Source organism: Cibotium barometz, chromosome 22, assembly GCF_041138505.1.
Source record: "Cibotium barometz isolate CiBa-2024 chromosome 22, ASM4113850v1, whole genome shotgun sequence".
Taxonomy (NCBI): Eukaryota; Viridiplantae; Streptophyta; class Polypodiopsida; order Cyatheales; family Cibotiaceae; genus Cibotium; species Cibotium barometz.
In genome coordinates, this window is record NC_141067.1 from 47,109,877 (window position 1) to 47,121,120 (window position 11,244).

Sequence of the window (11,244 nt, forward strand, 5' to 3'; positions counted from 1 at the left end):
AGTTTTATCCCTGATGATTTCTCACCTTCAAGACGCAAGAGAGTCTGTGAAGAAAGACTTTATAGAACAATATGAGCGCTCACTTTTTCCTCACCTAGGAACTTCTGTAGCGCAGACCAAATGGTGGACCTATCAAAACATAACTAGGGTAACACCCTGGGGTCAGCAGCACTTTCGTAACAATGTCCGCTTGGCCATGGTTATTGAAGCTTTGGGTTTGGTCCCCGATACTACTGCGTCATGAGATCAAGGCATCTTGGGTTTTCTGAGCGGGTCTTCTTACTGGCGTGTTTTCTCCTCATGAGAAGATATGCCTTTATCCCGTTTTTGGCTTGCCTCTCAGAGGTCCTTTTGTTAGATCACCTCATACCACTGAGATAGGTGCAGCAATAACCAACAGAATCATTCCCATAGATGAGTTACCCTATACTTGTGCAGCTTGTGAGTGCTGCTTTTGTGACCATATGATGGACGGGCTTATGGAAGTGTAAAGAGTTCTTCTATCTTTACTGTATAAGTTCTGAGAATGAATAAATTTTAAATCTTGTTCTTATCTTGCTTTCTTTAAGACTTTTCTTGGTGGTTAATCTTGATTAAAATTTTTCTCTAAGTCTCATATTCGTGCATCTTGTGATGTCTAGCATATTCGGGGCCTCACCCATGGATATCCGGATAAGAGACTAATCCGTCGGTTGTTCCAAAACCAAACCCGGAAAAACTTCCTTTACCAGAAAGCACGGGCGATTCCACCAGGATAACTTTTTACTCTAACGTAGTCAAGATCATTTCTGATCGAGCTGATCCAATTACATCTATAAGATACTTGGTCAGATCAAGGGAGAAACTTGCACTTGGATCATTGGGATCAACGCTTTTTTCCCCATTCAAGAGGCACAGCCGTTGATTCCTATCCATAGAACAGTTACTGTCCGGGATTTATTTTATCTATCGTAAAAACAAAAGTTTGAGTCTCGATTTACGGATCCATCAGTCCAGCCTAACCCCATCCGATCCCATGGGTTAGCCAACCGCCCAACCACTGTAGTGATGGGATCCAATTAAGAATTTGGTTAGGTTTTGTCCCGGGTACCAAGGGAAAGAGTTCCAAGGCCCCCTAGCCGGATGTTCATGCAAAAATAAAACTAGTCATACCACTCACACACCCAATATGAAATTGCCTTTTCACAGACTCAACCAGTTTAAAACAATCCTTTAATAAAACCATAGTATCACTGATCACCATCTTCCAATTTATCCAGTTGATTCTTAATTTTTCCATCATTTCTTCATCAGAGTATCTATGGCATCATTGGCAACTAGGACGCTCACCACCTGTCCACTCAGGGGCCGTTTCCTAATCCCTAGCCCATAATACTCGGCAATATAATCACTTATCAAGATGGACTCTCGTTGAAGATCAGCAAGATCAACCAACAGATCCATATAAAGAGGCATGGACTCATCCATTGAAGACCAGCAAGGTCAATCAACCAGATCCATGCCCGATTTCAGAAAGCAACTCCAACTCTGTTTCAATATCTTCCTCGACGCACGCGTGGGTATCCTAGGCGACCCAGAGCCCGAGCACCGTATGGTCAGCACCCTCTCGCAGGTGACCTAGCGCTTCACTCATAGGCCGCTTCCTTGGCCCCTCATCCACCACCGGAAGCTCACCATTTTAATCGCACCGAGGCTGGTCAAGACCTCGGCCGACCTTGCTACGCGAGACGTCCTTCATTGACTCTCCGTCACAGCAGTTGTAACTTTTTCAGTTTATGCGTAATTTCTATAAAAATTTTGCCATAGCTCCGCTACTATGACTGATAAATCTCAATTTTTTCTAAGGGATAAAGTTTATCATTAAGGAAATAATTAGAATGGTCTCTAATTGGATCATCAATCCATAATGGATTGAATCATCAATGTGCATAAACTAGAAGCATAGAAAAAAGCCATTAATTTGGCCTCAAGCATAGCTTAATCTTGGATTAAGGAAAAGCTTTATGAAAAGCTTCATTTGGATTGAGAATGGGTTATGAGTATGACCATTTCTTGAGTGAGAGAGAGAAATTACATAAAAACCATTAGAATTTAAACATAAATGGAAATTAACTTCAATAGCATTTATTAAATTATGTAACTCTTCACTACTATTCACCAATTAACTTCAATACCATTTAAAAAACCATACCAATTAAGCTTCTCAAGCTTGAGAGGGGTTGAGAAGAGAGAATCATTGAGAAATTATAGAAAAGATTAAAATTCAATATACTTACCTTATAATTTGCTTGATTCTTTATTCACGGTAGAGGCCCCCAACCAATCAATTGGTTTAGTATGTTGATGGAGCCACCAATGGGGATTGAAGAAAGAGAGAAGTGTCAAAAACTAGTGAATTATTAAAGAATTCACAGTTCTTGGCTTAGGTGGAGTAACAAAGCATAAGACACTATATATTTTGGCTTAGGTGGAGTAGAGTAACAAAGCATAAGACACTATATATTTTGGCTTAGGTGGAGTAGAGTAACAAAGCATAAGACACTATATTTTTTTCAACAAGGGGAGGCTTCTATTTATAGGAAAATTTGAGCTCCTAACCAAACAAACTGATTCTAGAATTTTCCAAGTCAGTTTGGTCACTTTTTGACCATTTTTAGGTCAGTTAAGCTAACTTTTTGGAACTAGACTTGAATGAGGAGAGAGGAGAGATGAAATATCTCAATTTTTATGAGTTTAAAACTCATTCAAGCATGTGAAATATGCACCTCCTTTAAAGAACTCTCCTTCCTTACATATGTGTCATAGTTTTTTTACTAATAAACCTTGTACATTTTCAACTCTTCATCTTATGTGAAATATGCACCTCCTTTAAAGAACTCCCCTTCCTTACATATGTGTTTTTTTTACTAATAAACCTTGTACATTTTCAACTCTTCATCTTATGTGAGCATTTACTCATTTTTTGGATACCCAAAATATCTAATATTTTTAATATTGCTCATAGTTTTTTACTAATAAACCTTGTACATTTTCAACTCTTCATCTTATGTGAAATATGCGCCTCCTTTAAAGAACTCCTCTTCCTTACATATGTGTCATAGTTTTTTTTTAACTAATAAACCTTGTACATTTTCAACTCTTCATCTTATGTGAAATATGCACCTCTTTTAAAGAACTCCCCTTCCTTACATATGTGTTTTTTTTTAACTAATAAACCTTGTACATTTTCAACTCTTCATCTTATGTGAGCATTTACTCATTTTTGGATACCCAAAATATCTCATATTTTTAAATTGCTCATAGTTTTTTACTAATAAACCTTGTACATTTTCAACTCTTCACCTTATGTGAGCATTTAATCATTTTTGGGTATCTTCTTTTTACAAATTGGATTTATCTCCTCCCTACACATGTATTGATGCTATTGGCCCATAGGAACCTTAATTGGACCATAGTCTAAAGATTTCTGAAAATCTAGACCCTTAGACTAAGGTTCTTTATACCTATTTCTAATTAATTCCAATTCCACATTAGAAAATTCTTTTTGAATTTTTGTTTCAGGGAAACTTATTTTAATAAGATGAGTTATTTTTCTATCCAAAAATATTCATAATCTGAATATTCTCTCTCTAAGCTAAAACAGTTAGAAACAAGGTCTTTATATTTCTGAAGAGGGATTGATTACAGGGGAAGATACTAGACATCAAAAAGGCGGTTGGGAGAGGAATCTACTGTGAGATCCCTGTTCCCACCGAGCAACGGATTCAGGATACTGGCAGCAGAAATAGCACTTCTCGCGTGGGACAGGGGTCCCACATTCGGGGCCTCACCCACGGATATCCGGATAAGAGACTAATCCGTCGATTGTTCCAAAACTGAACCCAAAAAAACTTCCTTTACCAGAAAGCACGGGCGATTCCACCAGGATAACTTTTTACTCTAATGTAGTCAAGATCATTTCTGATCGAGCTGATCCAATTGCATCTATAAGATACTTGGTAAGATCAAGGAAGAAACTTGCACTTGGATCATTGGGATCAACGCTTTTTTTCCCATTCAAGAGGCACAGCCGTTGATTCCTATCCATAGAACAGTTACTGTCTGGGATTTATTTTATCTATCGTAAAAACAAAAGTTTGAGTCTCGATTTACGGATCCATCAGTCTAGCCTAACCCCATCCGATCCCATGGGTTAGCCAACCGCCCAACCACTGTAGTGATGGGATCCAATTAGTAATTTGGTTAGGTTTTGTCCCGGGTACCAAGGAAAAGAGTTCCAAGGCCCCCTAGCCGGATGTTCATGCAAAATAAAACTAGTCACACCACTCACACACCCAATATGAAATTGCCTTTTCACAGATTCAACCAGTTTAAAACAATCCTTTAATAAAACCATAGTATCACTGATCACCATCTTCCAATTTATCCAGTTGATTCTTAATTTTTCCATCATTCCTTCATCAGAGTATCTATGGTAGCATTGGCAACTAGGATGCTCACCACCTGTCCACTCAGAGGCCGTTTCCTAATCCCTAGCCCATAATACTCGGCAATATAATCACTTATCAAGATGGACTCTCGTTGAAGATCAGCAAGATCAACCAACAGATCCATATAAAGAGCCATGGACTCATCCATTGAAGACCAGCAAGGTCAATCAACCAGATCCATGCCCGATTTCAGAAAACAACTCCAACTGAACTCTTCATCTTATGTGAAATATGCACCTCCTTTAAAGAACTCCCCTTCCTTACGTATGTGTTTTTTTTTTTACTAATAAACCTTGTACATTTTCAACTCTTCATCTTACGTGAGCATTTACTCATTTTTGGATACCCAATATATCTCATATTTTTAATATTGCTCATAGTTTTTTACTAATAAACCTTGTACATTTTCAACTCTTCATCTTATGTGAAATATGCACCTCCTTTAAAGAACTCCTCTTTCTTACATATGTGTCATAGTTTTTTTTTACTAATAAACCTTGTACATTTTCAACTCTTCATCTTATGTGAACTATGCACCTCCTTTAAAGAACTCCCCTTCCTTACATATGTGTTTTTTTTACTAATAAACCTTGTACATTTTCAACTCTTCATCTTATGTGAGCATTTACTCATTTTTGGATACCCAAAATATCTCATATTTTTAATATTGCTCATAGTTTTTTACTAATAAACCTTGTACATTTTCAACTCTTCACCTTATGTGAGCATTTACTCATTTTTGGGTATCTTCTTTTTACAAATTGGATTTATCTCCTCCCTACACATGTATTGATGCTATTGGCCCATAGGAACCTTAATTGGACCATAGTCTAAAGATTTCTGAAAATCTAGACCCTTAGACTAAGGTTCTTTATACCTATTTCCAATTAATTTCAATTGCACATTTGAAAATTCTTTTTGAATTTTTGTTTCAGGGGAATTTATCTTAATTATATGAGATATTTTTCTATCCAAAAATATTCAAAATCTGAATATTCTCTCTCTAGAATATTTTCTCTCTCTAGGTTAAAACAGTTAGAAACAAGGTCTTTATATTTCTGAAGAGGGATTGATTACAGGGGAAGATACTAGACATCAAAAAGGGGGTTGGGGGAGGAATCTTACATTCTACCCCACTTAAAAAATGCGAGATGTCCTCATCTCGCAACTTGTGATAAATTCGCAAGATGCACGAATATGAGACTTAGAGAAAAATTTTAATCAAGATTAACCACCAAGAAAAGTCTTAAAGAGAGCAAGATTCAAAATAAGAACAAGATTTAAACTTTATTCATTCTCGGAACTTATACAGTAAAGATAGAAGAACTCTTTACACTTCCATAAGCCCATCCATCGTATGGTCACAAAAGCAGTCCTCACAAGCTGCACAAGTATAGGGTAACTCATCTATGGGAATGATTCTGCTGGTTATTGCCGCACCTATCTCAGTGGTATGAGGTGATCTAACAAAAGGACCTCTGAGAGGCAAGCCAAAAACGGGGTAAAGGCATATCTTCTCATGAGGAAGAAAACACGCCAGTAAGAAGATCCGCTCAGAAAACCCAAGATGCCTTGATCTCATGATGTAGTAGTATCGGGGACCCAAACCCAAGGCTTCAATAACCATGGCCAAGCGGACATTATTACGAAAGTGCTGCTGACCCCAGGGTGTTACCCTACTTATGTCTTGATAGGTCCGCCATTTGGTCTGCGCTACAGAAGTTCCCAAGTGAGGGAAAAGTGAGCGCTCATACTGTTCTATAAAATCTTTCTTCACAGACTCTCTTGCGTCTTGAAGGTGAGAAATCATCATGGATAAAACTAATTCCTGTTGCCAAGCCATGAAGGAGATTAAGAAAGAAAGGAGATTGATGGGAGTAAGATTACTGTGAGCGACAAGTAAAAGTTATGACTTATATAAAGGAAGGAGCTAGCATAACCTAGAAGCCAACGGTAACTTGCCACTGAAGTTTTACCGTCTTTCCATGATTTGTGTTTGACACATTTTTCTATAGAAGGCATTAAGAATTTTGAGATGAGGAGATAAAAAAAGCTTGTAGGCTAAGTCACCTACTTTCATATTGAATTCAGATATAAGGGTCACAATATCTGGGGGGTAACTTCTTATACTCCCCAAGAGATTAAGAACTTCTTTTGAGCCGAACTCGAATGAAAACCAAAACCTTGATATCCAAAACACCGATTCTCACTTCTGAACTCATTGTTCTAAATCCTTAAAACAGGTGGGACTCCTGAGAAGTATTCTATAAAAAGGGTCTTCCTTTTTTTAAACAGAAACTTTCTTTTATTTTAGAGAGGGAATAATTATAAGATCAGAAAGGGAGATTCTTACTCCTGTATACCTCGAAGGCTGGGGAGGAATCTTACATTCTGTAGATGGAAAGATGTAGATGTGGATGTATGCATGTAGATGTAGGTGTATAGATGTAGATGTGGATGTAGAGGTGGATATATGCATGTAGATGTAGATGTATAGATGTGGATGTGAATGTGGAGGTGGATGTATGCATGTAGATGTAGATGTATGGAGGTGAATGTGAATATGGATGTGGATGTATGCATAGAGATGTGGATGTATGCATGTAGATGTGAATGTATGCATATAGATGTGGATGTATGGATGTGAATGTGCATGTAGATGTGGATGTATGGATGTGGATGCATGAATGTGCATGTAGATGTGGATGTGAAAATAGATGTATGGATGTAGATGTGGATGTATGGATGTGAATGTGGATGTGGATGTAGATATATGTATGGATGTGAATATATGATATGTGATGTGAAGAAATCTGAAGTGATGAGATAGAAAATGATGTGATGGGATGAGTACACATATAACTGGAATGTGGAATAAGCAATGTGGATTGATGAGGGATAATGTGGAAAAATGAGAGTTAATATAGAAACTGTATTTTGTGACTGTTTGTACATGCTGTTTGTAAATGACTGTTTTATGTCAAGATTGCTGGGAAAGCACTGTGACCATCTTGTGATTAAGGTCGTGGAGGCCTAACTGAAAAAGTTGCAACTGCTGACGGAGAGTCAATGAGGGACGTCTCGCGTAGCAAGGTCGGCCGAGGTCTTGACCAGCGTCGGTGCGATTAAAATGGTGAGCTTCCAGTACGGTGGATGAGGGGCCAAGGAAGCCGCCTATGAGTGAAGCGCTAGGTCACCTGCGAAGGATCCTAGAGGGTGCTGACCATACGGTGCTCGGTGGATCTGTTGGTTGATCTTGCTGATCTTCAACGAGAGTCCATCTTGATAAGTGATTATATTGCCGAGTATTATGGGCTAGGGATTAGGAAACGGCCCCTGAGTGGACAGGTGGTGAGCGTCCTAGTTGCCAATGATGCCATAGATACTCTGATGAAGGAATGATGGAAAAATTAAGAATCAACTGGATAAATTGGAAGATGGTGATCAGTGATACTATGGTTTTATTAAAGGATTGTTTTAAACTGGTTGAATCTGTGAAAAGGCGATTTCATATTGGGTGTGTGAGTGGTGTGACTAGTTTTATTTTGCATGAACATCCGGCTAGGGGGCCTTGGAACTCTTTTCCTTGGTACCCGGGACAAAACCTAACCAAATTACTAATTGGATCCCATCACTACAGTGGTTGGGCGGTTGGCTAACCCATGGGATCGTAGGCTGGACTGATGGATCCGTAAATCGAGACTCAAACTTTTGTTTTTACGATAGATAAAATAAATCCCGGACAGTAACTGTTCTATGGATAGGAATCAACGGCTGTGCCTCTTGAATGGGAAAAAAAGCGTTGATCCCAATGATCCAAGTGCAAGTTTCTTCCTTGATCTGACCAAGTATCTTATAGATGCAATTGGATCAGCTCGATCAAAAATGATCTTGACTACATTAGATTAAAAAGTTATCCTGGTGGAATCGCCTGTGCTTTCCGGTAAAGGAAGTTTTTCCGGGTTCGGTTTTGGAACAATCGACGGATTAGTCTCTTATCCGGATATCCGTGGGTGAGGCCCCGAATGTGGGACCCCTGTCCCACGCGCGAGAAGTGCTACTTCCGCTGCCAGTATCCTGAATCCGTTGCTCGGTGGGAACAGGGAATCACAGTTGGTATCAGAGCATTTGGTTAATAAAGATCAACTGAGAAGACAAATATGTCAAAAATTTATCAAGAAACACAAAAAGGTTATAATTGTGTGATATAATTCATACAATTTGATATTCAAACTGAAATTCATAATTTGGTAATTGGTTCTTCAGATGGAAGTACCGCAATTATATAGAATCCCTGACTTGCTTGAGGCCTAGACATGATAGTATTTACCTAATAATTCCAAGGGCCGTGACTACCCGTATATACCGAGAGTATACTGCAGCTCTTTACTGACAGTATATACGAGTAAATCTAAGACTTGAAATTATAAGTGTTAATGCTATCCAGATGATGATTTTGAATGTGATTGATATGATTTTTAATTCTGTTTGAGAATTGATGAATTGATTTGGATTCTGATTGAAAATGCTGATTGAAAAATATTGATTTTAAAAATTAGTTGAAATATAATGAAACCACAATGAGGGGGAATGGGACGAGTCCCTGTGATGATATTCATAACTAGAATGATGATAATGAATTCAACAAATCACTATGAGATTAGTGGGTTGTGCTGTCAGATTGCTACTGTTAATACTTGACCGGTAGATCAAGTTAAGGGATGTCAAATTGAGAACTTGCTTGACTGAAATTCCCGTGGAGGAATGTTCCGAAGGAAACTTTTCAGTCTAATGGACCATTATCATGTTAAAGATATGAATGATATGATCTGAATGAATTGTTATTTAATGATGAGTTCTATATAAGGGATATTTATCCCAGTGTTCTGTTGGGTTGACCAGAATATGAGGAACCCCAGAATAAAATTGGATCTTAAGAATAAGAGCTGTCATCTACCTTGCGAGATGAGGACATCTCGCACTTTTTAAGTGGGGTAGAATGTAAGATTCCTCCCCAGCCTTCGAGGTATACAGGAGTAAGAATCTCCCTTTCTGATCTTATAATTATTCCCTCTCTAAATTAAAAGAAAGTTTCTGTTTAAAAAAAGGAAGACACTTTTCATAGAATACTTCTCAGGAGTCCCACCTGTTTGAAGGATTTAGAACAATGAGTTCAGAAGTGAGAATCGGTGTTTTGGATATCAAGGTTTTGGTTTTCATTCGAGTACGGCTCAAAAGAAGTTCTTTATCTCTTGGGGAGTATAAGAAGTTACCCCCAGATATTGTGACCCTTATATCTGAATTCAATATGAAAGTAGGTGACTTAGCCTACAAGCTTCTTTTATCTCCTCATCTCAAAATTCTTAATGCCTTCTATAGAAAAATGTGTCAAACACAAATCATGGAAAGACAGTAAAACTTCAGTGGCAAGTTACCGTTGGCTTCTAGGTTACGCTAGCTCCTTCCTTTATATAAGTCATAACTTTTACTTGTCGCTCACAGTAATCTTACTCGCATCAATCTCCTTTCTTTCTTAATCTCCTTCATGGCTTGGCAACAGGAATTAGTTTTATCCATAATGATTTCTCACCTTCAAGACGCAAGAGAGTCTGTGAAGAAAGATTTTATAGAACAGTATGAGCACTCACTTTTCCCTCACTTGGGAACTTCTGTAGCGCAGACCAAATGGCGGACCTATCAAGACATAACTAGGGTAACACCCTGGGGTCAGCAGCACTTTCGTAATAATGTCCGCTTGGCCATGGTTATTGAAGCCTTGGGTTTGGGTCCCCGATACTACTGCATCATGAGATCAATGCATATTGGGTTTTCTAAACGGGTCTTCTTACTGGCGTGTTTTCTTCCTCATGAGAAGATATGCCTTTACCCCGTTTTTGGCTTGCCTCTCAGAGGTCCTTTTGTTAGATCACCTCATACCACTGAGATAGGTGCGGCAATAACCAGCAGAATCATTCCCATAGATGAGTTACCCTATACTTGTGCAGCTTGTGAGGACTGCTTTTGTGACCATATGATGGACGGGCTTATGGAAGTGTAAAGAGTTCTTCTATCTTTACTGTATAAGTTCCGAGAATGAATAAAGTTTAAATCTTGTTCTTATTTTGAATCTTGCTCTCTTTAAGACTTTTCTTGGTGGTTAATCTTGATTAAAATTTTTCTCTAAGTCTCATATTCGTGCATCTTGCGAATTTATCACAAGTTGCGAGATGAGGACATCTCGCATTTTTTAAGTGGGGTAGAATGTAAGATTCCTCCCCCAACCCCCTTTTTGATGTCTAGTATCTTCCCCTGTAATCAATCCCTCTTCAGAAATATAAAGACCTTGTTTCTAACTGTTTTAACCTAGAGAGAGAAAATATTCTAGAGAGAGAATATTCAGATTTTGAATATTTTTGGATAGAAAAATATCTCATATAATTAAGATGAATTCCCCTGAAACAGAAATTCAAAAAGAATTTTCAAATGTGCAATTGGAATTAATTGGAAATAGGTATAAAGAACCTTAGTCTAAGGGTCTAGATTTTCAGAAATCTTTAGACTATGGTCCAATTAAGGTTCCTATGGGCCAATAGCATCAATACATGTGTAGGGAGGAGATAAATCCAATTTGTAAAAAGAAGATACCCAAAAATGAGTAAATGCTCACATAAGGTGAAGAGTTGAAAATGTACAAGGTTTATTAGTAAAAAACTATGAGCAATATTAAAAATATGAGATATTTTGGGTATCCAAA